Raw genomic sequence first — 11,624 nt, 5'->3', positions numbered from 1 at the left:
TATTTTCTTTTAACGTCGTAAGTTAGCGTCGCTTTCCTAAACTTTCGCATCAGAAGGAGTGTGCAGCAGGGGTATTTTGCCACAATAGAAGTGATGTAAGTGGGGTGACAAAAAGAAACTTTATAAAGAATATGGAGGACATAGTCAAGAAAATATGCACGAAAGAATGTGAAAAAGAAGGCAAAATAAATAGCCTATGCAAACAGCTGGAAAAGAATGGCTATGAGAAGGAGGATAGAATGGACATAAACAGAAGAAGGAAGAAAAGTGGCAGGGGAGAATTGGAAGAGAAAGAAAAAGAGCGGAGGTTTGGAATAAGGAGTATGGGGAAGACCACAGAAAAGATATGCAAAGTGCTTAGGAAAGCGGGCATAAAAACTTACAGGAAGGGAGGGAGAAGCATCTTAAGAATAGCGAAGAATGCAAACAAGAAAAAGGAAAACAGAGAAGAGGAAGAGGAAGGAATTATCTACGAAGTGAAATGTAAAGAATGTCAGAGTGTGTATATAGGAGAAACGAAAAAGAGGCTGAAAGACAGGTTGAAACAACATAGGGATAATGTACGGCTTAAGAGAGAGAGAAATGCGATATTTAAACACACGAGAGAAACAGGACATGACATAGAATGGGATGTGGCTAAGCAGATAGGAAGGGAGAAGAGATTACTAGTGAGAAAATGGAAGGAGTCCAAGGCAATAGAGAAGAAAGGTGAAGAAGACACAATGAACTACAATGGGGGACTGAAGTTAAACAAAGAATGGAAGAAGGTGTTAGAAAGAGTGGAAAGGACAAGAGAGAAAGAGGAGAGGAGAAGGGAGAAAAATTAAGGAAAAAGAGCGTGAGATAAAGAATCAACCACATTCTACATGGAAGAAAATATGTTTAGCCTTTTATGTGAAAGTACAGTTGACAAGGGAAGGCCAACTGCTAGAATGTTCCAGAATAACTTTCTAATAGTCTGGAGGGGAGTAATGTTTGTGTATATATATCGTCCTGTTTTGTACCTTCTTACATTTGTACTTGGTGCAGAGTCTTAAGAAGACCTTGCTAGAAGGTTGAAACCTTACGTTTAATTTATGTTTTATAATAAAATAAATGTCTGCCTTCGTCAGCATATTGAGTTTTTCATAGCATGGAAACAAGGCTTAATGGTGTTATGTAGGACATGTATAGTCGATGACGTCAATTGCTTTTCCACGATTATTTCCTATCCCAGTATTAATTGTCAACGCTTCCGTTTCATATTATTTTCAAGGTAAGTGGTAGTTGTGGGTGTAATTGGAGAGATCTCGTAAGAGTAAAATCATAATGGTTTCCCATGCGGTCCAACCAGGCCCGGACCCATACAGCTCCCCCCCCCCCACCCTGTCGAGGTATAAAATATTTTAATGTGAACCTATAAAAACCAAGTTAACCTTGACGATTTTTCAGACTTTACAAGAATTTTGATTTTGTCCTTTCAGAATATATGCGTTATTTGGTCGCAGAGATAACCTATCTAATGATTCAGCATGTTGGCAAAGTTAAGTTTCATCCAATTAATTTATGCTAGTTATGTTTTTTATTATTATTATTTTGCCATGTAGGTATGGAAGCTCCAACGCGTTCTAGCGAGAAGCTTTACATTCGAGAATCACTCAAGGATCTTTATGTTGGTATTACTTCCAAAAATAATTTAGTTCCTTATTATTTACTCGTCAAACACAGAAATGTTTTATTTACTTTGCCATTTTGATGCGTAAAGAAGGGAAATGATTCCAATTACAATACTATTTTGCACAATGCAAAAGCACAATAGATACTTAATATTCAAGTTCCCATGCACATGGAACATTAATTTACACTAATAATACTGGATAGAATGCACATTGATGAATGAGCAATATTTGAGCAATATTTGAGCACTTCAGGGCATCATACAAGCTCCTGTAGTTGCAGATGTATCGTATTAAAATTCTCACTATGTCCAGGAATCTGGCGATGAAGATGATATTATTTTTATCTGCAATAACATCTGGGGAGTTTTACATAGTTTCATAATATTTTGAATTTTACTTTGTTATTATGACGAAAATAAATAGCCATGTAATGACTGTGTGTGTGACCAAACGAATAGAATGAAGAATGAACATTATCTTGCATTGTTTTATTTCTAAGACCTAAACCCTCAGAAATAACATACTCGCTTTGTTGAAATTGTATAATATGGTTGTGGAATGACCGTTGCATATTAGATTTTAGAGAGATGGTATGGTCATTCTGTTGTTGCTCTTTTTAGTCTCAACTGCGGTAAAAAGAAAAGTTCCGAGTGAAACTGTAGCGTGAAGGTTTTTCATCACATTCTTCCGTCTATTTCTTTGTTCTTCATTCATTTTTCAAATCCTGATTTAGGTTAGAGAAGCATAACATCATCTTAAAATTACTACATTATAAATAGTGTATTACTTGCATATTTAATAGTAGAATGGTAACATGATAACGAAATTACATTTCGAGATTGAAGATGAGTTTGTTTTGTCAGTAATAAATCGATAAGTTTTCAACTAGAGAGTACATACTTAAGGAGGTTTTGTTGATTACAACATCAGCCTTAATACAATGTCTACATCATAAAATTCTGTATGAACAGCTTGATTAATTAGCGGATTCTTAATCAAATCTAGTATTCCAATAAAGGAGGGATCTGTGCCAATTTTTTGCAAGCCTTATGATATTGTGGCAACAATAATTACAATTACAGTAAGCAATTTGTTGAGTCCGTTTCTCAACAACCTTAATAGAATAAAGATTTATTTGGAAAAAGTAGTGATTCAGCGAATCACCTTCATAGTCACCCTGGATAAAATTTAAGACTATTATTAAAGTATGGATCGTGTGATATTAAATGACAAGCTATTAAGAATGGGCTGACGAAATTTTGAATAAAAATTCACACCTGTAGGAGTGTGGTCAAAAGATGATATGGGGGAATCCATAATACCCTAAGTTTATTTAGTTTCAAATATTAGATCAATTTATAATTCATCTTTATTTTCAAAGTTTACAGAATTGGGTAAATATAACAATGATAATAATAATGATAATTACAAGTAGTTCGTGAAAATTGCATGACGTAGTACGCTAGAATTTCTCAATGACGAAATGTCATAATCGTTTGTACACGTTGTATCGCATGCGATTGGACATGAACAACGTTTACAGTCTAAAGAACAAGTGGACTTGATAGTCATGTCAGATATTTTGTATCGGAATTGCCATCGCCTCAGTGCCGAGTATACTCACATAGGTATAAATTATTGATGATTTTGGTAAATTGCAGTATTAAGTAAAATTGTGCAATCCAGGTGATGATTCCGATCTGACCTAAATCAATAGGACATTATGACGAATAATTGAATAAGTGTTGTCTGAAATCAATATTGGAGCTGATATATTCTCTTATGAATACCAACATTTATTTCAGACAACGAAGTAAACAAGAGTCCAGTTATTTTATTCAGAAATTGTAGTTATATTGTGTTGACGAACATTTGACATTTCATTGGGAGGAAGAGAGAAAACATTTCAAATGTGAAAGTAATTTTATACTCACATACAAATCTTTCGTCGAGTTCAAAGTTTAGTAAATAGTAGAAAGGTATACAAAATAAAAAGGGGCATTATTGCATTTTACCACATTTATAGTTTTCTACACATTCTCGTCAGAAAACAGATAAATAGCAGTTACAAAGTTAATTTGACTAATATTGTAGGCGTATGCGGCACTTCCTGCATATTGTTTATTAGAAGTGTAATTGAGATTTTCTTATATTGCTTATTATTCAAAGTACAGTGGGATCCATGAGTATTACCGTGCAAATTGCCCATTACTATTTTCATTAATTTTTCTCTCACGTCCTATGTGTTTTTAGGAGATGGATTTTTATGTATGCTGGTGCAGAAATTGTCAACAGCTTGTTTTGAGTTTTCTTTTAATTCTTGAAGCTGTTATTGGGTTATATAAAGTGCAAGAACATGGTGATGGACAATTTACACGGTAATACTCATGGATCCTACTGTACAAGACAAAATAGGCTTCAATTTTTAAATCATGATATTACAACAGCCATCTCAATTTCAAAATAGTCTTCGTTAGAAATATTATATTGTATATAAATCATGTTCCGAATATATTGTCATAACAATGTTGGTGTCAAATTGGCAGAATAGTATGATGTATTAAGTCAGAGCGGTCATCTTGAATATTAAAATGACTGTCATCCAATGATTAGATAAAGTGAGGCTTCAAACAAGCATGTTTTTATGTATGCAAGTGTTACATAGGTTAGGTTGTTATTTCAGGTACACGTATTAGTTTATGACAGTAATATATATAATAATCATATGTTAGTGTTTGTAAAGAAAATGCATTTAGAAAGAGCTATATTAAATGCCGATAAAGTCATTTAGTTATTAAAAACATAAAGTTTTCAATCTTCATCACTGTCTGAGGCAACATCGAAGACTTTCATGGTGTTTTTACAAACGCTGTGCTCCAGGCATGAACATAATTCTGTTCACTAAAGATAGGACTTTGGGAGCTGTTTGGGGTTTGGGTGATAAATGAAAGTCAGATTGTTCGTTTTGTTATTTGAAAAATGTTTCGTAATAAATAAACGAATATAATTATTTAAATCAATTTAATTGAATTTTCAGAACAAACGAACCTTTCTTTAAATGAACTATATTGTCTTGGAATTCCGGAATTGGTATTTTAATCATGAGTTAAATTGAATAATACCTGATTTAGGTTAGGTTTTCATATATTTTTCTTCTTTTCAGTGTTTACATCTGTTACATATTGAAAATGACAAACAAAACTGTTTCACAACTGAGGATATTACGATATTCAATTCTAATATGTAAACTAAACGCTCTGTCACTGGATACAGCTGCAAGTATTCATTTGAAGATAAGATATGGTAAATGTAAATGTGTAAATGTGATGCCTTGCTTCCATATTGTATCTGATATTGTAGAGTTTCAGAAGAACGTAGTGAAAACTTTTCTTCAGGTTTCAGAGTCTCCTGTAGTTTACACTACAAGCAAGAACTCTATTAACCTCAATAATGATATGAAGCAGTTCAAAACACTAGGTTTTCAGGATTGTGCAATAATGGTTTTGGTTGTACATAGTTTCCTCAGCATTGTAGAACAAGAAAATAAGCATCCAAAGAAGATGATACTATTTACTCTAAATGAAGATGTTGCACACCACATTGCTTTTCATATGGACACTGAACTTTTGAGTCACTGTGTGTATATTTTTGGAAATGCTCGGGAAATCACTGACATGGCACCAGAAAGAGATCTGTATAAAGTCGTGAAACACAATTGTGAAAACAGGACGAAACTTTTAACCACTTGGAATGTAGAGGAAACACCGACAGTGGAAGACGTATGGTTTTCCGATGATTCCTCCACCTCATGCAGGAGACATTTGCGCGTGAGTTCCTTCAAACATGGATTTGATGATACTACTTGCATCGATAACGGATCCTGTCTTGGAGTGGAAATGTTGATATTGAAAGAGCTATCAAGAGCCTTGAATATCTCATGGACTCTGAGAGAACCTGCTGATGGCATGAACTGGGGACAATCTCTGCCCCATGGCACGCTTGTAAGGTTGGTGGGTGACCTAGCCCACAAAAGAGCGGACGTAGGATATTGTTCTCTGTGGATCACAAGCAACTTTCTTGAGTTTATCCATCAAACAGTTGCCTGCGGACGACACTACCTGAAATTCTTAACTCGGAAACCACATCCTTACCCTAATTGGCAGACTATGTTATTTTTGTTGCGGAGTGGTCTTCAGTGTGTTGTGGCTCGATTTCACCATGTGATAATACATAAAACAAAGGTCCCAAGTCCTTACTGTAAATTTACGTATACTTTGATTAGCACAATAAGATCTTTAACACTTGTAGGTCTTCCAAAGGAGCCTACTGAACAAATATTACGTTATAATTCTTGAAGCTTTCCTGGAGGCGAATATTGAAGAGGTTTTCTCGGCCAATCAGCCAGGTGATTTCCGGAAAGGCTTCCGAGCTTTCGAGAGCTAACGTCACTCTAATCTTCAGGGAATGAAGATGAGAGTGACGTTAGCTCTCGAAATCCTTTCCGGAAATCACCTAGCTGATTGCCCGAGAAAACCTCTTCGAAATATTACGTTATTTGGATCAAGTATGGTTGACGATGTGTGTAGTCATAACCTCAGCATACTGCAGTACACTCGTCACTGACCTCACCGTTCCTTACACCAAACCTCTTGACGCCATAGAGGATATATAGAAAGCAATGTGGAGTGGAAAGATGAGTTCTGGGGAGTAAAGAAGTTTTTTGATGATGAAAGAGCCAGACAATTTGCTCGCAAACATCACATTGAGAAGAACTGCGGACAGATCTTAGAAAATATTCGCGAAGGTAAATATATCTCTATATGTAAAACACTTGATGACTTACATGTGAGTAAGGTCAATGAATTAGCACTCAACGCTATGGAGGTCATTCATGTAAGTAAACAACCTTTTGTGCAATACTCAATCGGATTTGGTGTGCAGAAGAATTATCCTTATAAAGAGAGATTTGGCAGGTTGTTGGAGAGATTAGACCAAGGAGGAATTGTAAATAAAATTAAGCAAGACGCTTTCCTCAAAAACAAGTTAGCGCCAAATTTTGGAGATGACCAGATAAGTAGAGAACCGATTGTTATAACTTTAGGCAGCGTAGAAGGAACCTGTTCTTCTTTTAGCAAGGTCAATTATTTTTCTAGCATATTTCTGTATTGAACGACTATTTTATAATTTCTACAGAAATCATTACTTCTGTGCAGTGTCGAATCTACACATTTCGTTCCTCCTGCAAAATATATTCAATAAAGGTAAAGGTAAAGTGTTCGTTCCCCTGTGCATAGCACTACGCCATGAAGGCGTATAGGGGGTGTGGGGGTAACGCCCCACACTTTCTTGATCCGGTCGTGAGCGGGGGTGATGTGATCAGCATCACGCCCCTGACCGCCTTTACCCCCCAGGTACCCATGTTATTCGACGCTGGGTGGGCGCCGGGGCAGCTTCCATCGTTAGAAAAGTTCCCGGATTTGAACCGGCCGGGGATCGAACCCGGGACCTTTAGCATGGTAGTCAGACGCGTTACCGACTGAGCCACCGCGGCCAGTCAAAATATATTCAATGGCCTCTCTATTTATGTACTTATATGTGTGAGCGTGAGAGGGAAGAAAATGTTATTTTGAGGCTTGTAGCTTTATGTAAGGTAGCTAAGATGCTACAGTGACGGGTAGAATAAGATTACAGTAGTAGTACCTCTGGAAAGCTACGCAGAATTGTATTGTACTTCTCATACAGAAGCTTTGCACAATCACTTCTGAAAGCTGTTTGAAGATACAACAATTCAGCTGAAATGATGGACCAATATGTTTCATAATATTTCTATAATTGCTCTGCTTTGCTATCACTTCATCATGGGGTGGGTTGGGTATTCAGTGGTGGTAAGGTATGGAAATTAGGTTTCATAGTCTCCCAAATAATTTCGTTCCATCCACGAGTTTCTCGTCCGCTGCCGAAAGGAGAGAGTTGGGGGAGGATATGCTATGGTTACCCAAAAACCAGCTGGTTCTCTCACCTTTAGTTCTTAGGAAAAATAGTGTATCGCTGTTAAGTCAGACTATTGATATGACCTGATTCTATTTCTCCGATATCACTATTCAGTATTTGGATGTCCACATAATTTTTCTGGAAAGACTGTTTTTACTGATCATCAATGTACATACTTCGTAGGTTGACATTGTTTCATGAGAACAGAAAATGGCATGAATGCTTCTTCCCATTAAACCATTTTGTCACGTTAGTAGCAAACAGAATACAGCATACTTTAACTCAACAATTTCTACCTTAGTATTCAATCTGGTACCCAGAAGAGAAAGTGTACATCTTACGATAAATCTTAGCTTACTCAGTCAGTTTCTCAATTTAAATTCGCCCTAGCGGTCCATCAATCCCGCGTGGTTTTTAGACGGAAGAATTATTTATTTTTCTCGAAACATTACTTTCTCTCCCTACCTTCTTTGCTATCTATCTCCCCCTCTCTCTTTCTTTCCTTATCTCCCGATGCCTGACTGCATTCTTGCATTTACATGCCAAAATGCAGACTTGACTTTGAGTCACACGTAGTTTGAGAAATTTCCGTTAGAGGGCTCTGTCAGCGCATTGATAGCTAGTGTCACCTACCGGTTTCCGCTCCTAATACGACAAATACTGTTCTTACATACACTGCCTTCAGACTCTAGAAATGGTATAGCCTCGCGCCACAACTTGAGTTCTGGGTACACCGTCTTGAATAACGTAGTGTGGAAAGCGACACTGTTCTAGGTTCTCTGGCTGTTTCCACTCGAATATGATATCGCTAGAGGCGTTGGTGTCGGCACAGCTGAATGGTATTCGTCTGCTTATAATGGAAGTAAATGAAGTTTTCACTCCAACGTCAGGTTCTTTTACATGAAACATTTCTATGAATGTGATAATTGCTATGATATTTGGTACAGTGGTCGCCAAGATATTAACGAACATTCTAGGCAGTCGACCACGTCCTGTTATCGTTATACTTTCATTAATAATACGGGACAAACTATACGAGTGAAATGCACTTGGTAACTAAATTTTTGTGTATGAATTAGGTTCTTTATTATTATCATCATCATAATTTGTTCTAAATATATACACACTGAAGCATTTGTATTTTTGGTCTCTTTTCTTCCGCTTTAAACTAATCGCGGCGATGATGCTAATGATGATTGCATGAAATGACAAGGGGAAACCCACAAAACTTCCTTAGGGCCATCGACATGAGTGTAAGGAAACTTTCAGACCAATGGGACAAGCGGCATAGGATGTTCACACTGATGTGACTAGTGACACAGACACTTCCAGACTGTAAAATAGCATTTATTGCGCCTGAGGCCAAAACAGCAAACGACACGTTCATATGCCGCATTCGCGTGCTACTTGTTACTTCGGTCTGAAAGCTCTGGGAGTTCTCAACTAAGTGACAAGCGACATGGTGCACAGGGTGCGAAATCATTGAAAACTGGTGGGGAGGAAGTTCTTCTTTTACAAATACCCTCCCCCACAAACATATGTGTAAATTATACGATACATATTTGTAATGTTATTAAAAGTAAAAATGAATTACTCAATAAAAATACATTATTATTATTACTATTATTGATAATTATACATAAACGAAATTAATTTGTTACTTTTATACATATCAGATATTGCAAAGCAGCTAATAAATTCCTTTACTAACCGGTTAAAGATGTTAAAACATTATGAAATAGTTGAAGGGGTTTTTATTATGTGTGGGTTTTTTTAGTTTGTGCTTTATGATAAATCAATTAATTTCATAGTTATTCTTTTCTTGCATTCTTTTTTTACTTTTATTGTATGTATTGATGTAGATTTGTTAATGATCTGTTGAGAGAGAATACATTCAATACTCACACCTATACTAATGTGTGTGTTTATAATATTATTCTTAGTAAAGTATATTTGCAATTAAAAGTAATTGCTTATCTCTTGTTTGTTATAACAAAAACTCTCCCCCCTGACATTTTTGGTGGGGGAATTTTTGAGGCCAAGATTGTTAATGGGGGTGAAATCCCCCTGTTCCTCCAGGATTGCGCATCCTGATGGTGCCTTCAGTCTATTAGCAAGCGTTTGCTGCTAATTATGTGAACAGCAGATCAAGGCAACACGATAAACCGCATGTTACAACAACAGATCTAGGCGACACGATAAGCCACGCGTGTCGCTCATACTGGGCACTTATCCCCAATAGCTTGTAACGTGTTGCCGTGGTTAGTTGTTCGCGCATGCGCAATGCAATGAGTGTCTTGCTTTAGGGAGATTGTGCACCAAAGCGACAAGCTGCACGCGACACTTCTCGCTTGAGGATTTCAGCAACCGAACGCTAGCCTGTGCTGCCCGTCATGCCGCTACGATGTGAAATGTTGCTCTTGATTGGCTCGTTTCCAAGTGACATGTGTCGCTTCGGTATGAAAGTTGCCTTGGACAGAAAGACCCGTGTCGCTTTGGTGTGAAATCCCCGTATCGTTTGTCGCGTGTCGCTTTGATCCAAAATCTCCTTAAGGAAACTATGCAGTCAGAGCTTGTGTCCCTACGGTTCGAAAGGCTGCATTGATTACCAACAGCTCGCTTCTAAGCGACACTTGTGGTTTGTTGCCTCGGTATGAAATATCTCTCAGGATACTATTTACATTCTAACAACATAGAAAAATAAACTCTAGTACACAATCCAACACCTGACGTCTGGAATCACATTGCGAAGTTTCTTCTTATGTTACCCATGCTATTTATTTATTCATTTTATTTTACTTTTCTTTCCAAATTAATGCCATTTTGTGACTGCAAATCACTCCACAAATATAACTGTTTCCATCATTTCACTTACAGCCTTTCAATAAAAACAAATCTACACAATATATTCCAAAAACTAACTAAGCCGCATTACCTTCATAAGAAAATTAGCAGCTGTGCTGATCGCACTGCCATCTATGTTGTCATCCGTTTCGGGAACCAGTTTCTTGAGTCGTTTTCCACACTACGTTATTCAAGATGCTGTAGTTCTGTGGAAGGTAGAAATTGGAGAGGCCAAATAGGTTTTGTCAAGAAAAGGCAGGCTGGTGCAGCAAAATTACATGTTGCCACCTAGAGTTGTAAAAAAAAAAGTATAATTGATTGATTGATTGTTTATTTTACTTCGCGTTTTGTGCCTCTTGGCTAATTTTCGAAGATGGGAATGAGTGATGAAAGGATGAAATTGATGAATGGACATTCACAAACAACCAAACCCGAGCGGGATTCGAACCCAGGACCAACCAAATTACACCATCATAGAAAATGCGAACAAAAATAAGAGAATGTAAGGTATCATGAAGCCAACTTTAAAGCATCGAAGTCACCTGATATACCTACTTGTGTCTCCCTTATCGCACAACGCGAGGACAACGTTGCGTTCTGACCTGACGTCAGATGAAGAATGCCTGCGTTGTTATGTTAAGTCTGTTAGGTTTGGTTCTCGTAACATAAATACATTGTAAATATATTATTTATGTAAAGAGAACTAAACCTAACAAGCATAAACTAATAACTTAGGCATCTAGCCTAACAATGAAAGTATTCTCCGGTGACGTCAGAACGCAAGCTTGTCCTCGCATTGTGCGATAAGGGAGATCCACAGGCGGCCAAGTTGACTGTTCAGCAGTCTCTTTTAACCAGGTGGTGACATATGATCTATGTGGTGAAGCTAGCTTTTGAGTATTTTCACCAGATTTTAAACTGCATGTACAGTCACGGACACTTCTGGGTTGTAACGACTCCCATTTACTTTTAATTGAATCGCTTCAATCCAGAAGTGTCCGTGACGGTACATGATCTGTACAGGGTGTATCAGAAGTCCCTTACCACCCCTTGTAATATCCGTAGTGATATATTTTCATGGAATTTGATATGGGCGATACAAAATAGACCTAGGGGGACACCTTTTGAAGT

The sequence above is a fragment of the Lepisma saccharinum genome, chromosome 18, assembly GCF_977018435.1.
Source record: "Lepisma saccharinum chromosome 18, izLepSacc3.1, whole genome shotgun sequence".
NCBI classification, from domain to species: Eukaryota; Metazoa; Arthropoda; class Insecta; order Zygentoma; family Lepismatidae; genus Lepisma; species Lepisma saccharinum.
The sequence above is the reverse complement of the archived record's forward strand: the minus strand, read 5'-3'. Positions refer to the sequence as shown.